Genomic DNA, 1,510 nt, shown 5'->3' with positions numbered 1-1,510 from the left:
TATACTTTATTGACTCATATCAATCTTACAATCGCAGAACGACGATACGACCAACTTTTTAGATTTTATACGAAATCTTTAAATATGTGTGCAAATAAACCCACACAAATACTTCATAATGATAATGAGTACTTTTGTCACCAATCTCTTCAAACTATACAATCGCGTATCTCAGTAATTAAGGATAAAATTGAAACTTTAAAGTACATGATAAACAACGAATCAATTAAAGGTAAAACGATAACAAAAAGAGGATTATTTGACAGCACTGCTTATATTCTACGTTGGCTATTCGGCACTCCTAGTATCGAGGACGTCGAATTTTATAAGAAAACAATAGACTCAACTACCTTTGAAAACAGAAATGTCCAGTTATTAATGAAACAACAAATCTCAATTATTAGCAACACCATCCAAAATTTCAACTCATCTATTCAAAACCTCCGTGCTGATGAGGATAAACTTAATGAAAACATCAAACTATTCAATAACTTTTCTAATTTGACCACTAATTACCTTAACGATATTTTTAAACGACATCTCATTCTCGAACAAATATTTTCTCTATCACAAATATCTTCGGAACTAGATGACTACTACAACACGATTATCTATTCTATCACATTAGGAATTCATAACATATTACACCCACAGATAATCACCCCTCAAAACCTACTCCATGAATTGAACAATATTACTCTCAGAGAAGGATTGAAATGGCCTATTGCATTAACATATTCCAACATATACAAGTACGAAAAATTGCATCAATTAAACATTGTCTGTATCAATAATATATTAATATTCAATATTAAAATTCCATTAATCGAGGAAACACATTACGAGCTCTACGAAATGTTACCGTTCCCTGCTCCTCTCAACCCTTCAAATACCTACTCATATATCCAACCGAGTTCTCCCTACATCTTACTGAGTACAAATAAGGTGTATTACACATTGCTTCAAAATCTCGAAGCATGTTTATCAGTCGATACCGGTGAACGCATTTGTTCTATCAAACACGTGACTCGAACATCTGGACAACCAACATGCGAGTCAACGCTACTCACCTCCACTGTCAAGAGAATACCATCATCGTGTCAGATTCATACAACCGAACCTGATTTCGAGATGTGGCACTACATCCAAAACAACGAATGGATCTTTACCGCCGTGCATCCTTTACAATTAACTCTGACATGCTCTCCGACACATATTGAAGACGTCGAACACTAACATCCGCCGGAATTATTCGACTTCAACCCCAATGCAAGGGTTATACAAAAACAATAGTTTTGGAACCGTCAGAAAAAGTCACTACAAATCGTAGTCATAATTCAACACCGCACAACATCGTTGAAGATGATTGCTGTCCCAAAACACACGGGAATTCCATAATTACGCCAGTACGTTTGACACCAATCAAAATCACAAATACGAGAACAGAAGAATTTAAATATCTAAATCACAAAGTTACTCAACTGGATACTCTCCTACAAGAACAACTAAA

The sequence above is a fragment of the Halictus rubicundus genome, unplaced genomic scaffold (assembly GCF_050948215.1).
Source record: "Halictus rubicundus isolate RS-2024b unplaced genomic scaffold, iyHalRubi1_principal scaffold0084, whole genome shotgun sequence".
NCBI lineage: Eukaryota > Metazoa > Arthropoda > Insecta > Hymenoptera > Halictidae > Halictus > Halictus rubicundus.
This window is presented reverse-complemented; position numbering follows the sequence as displayed.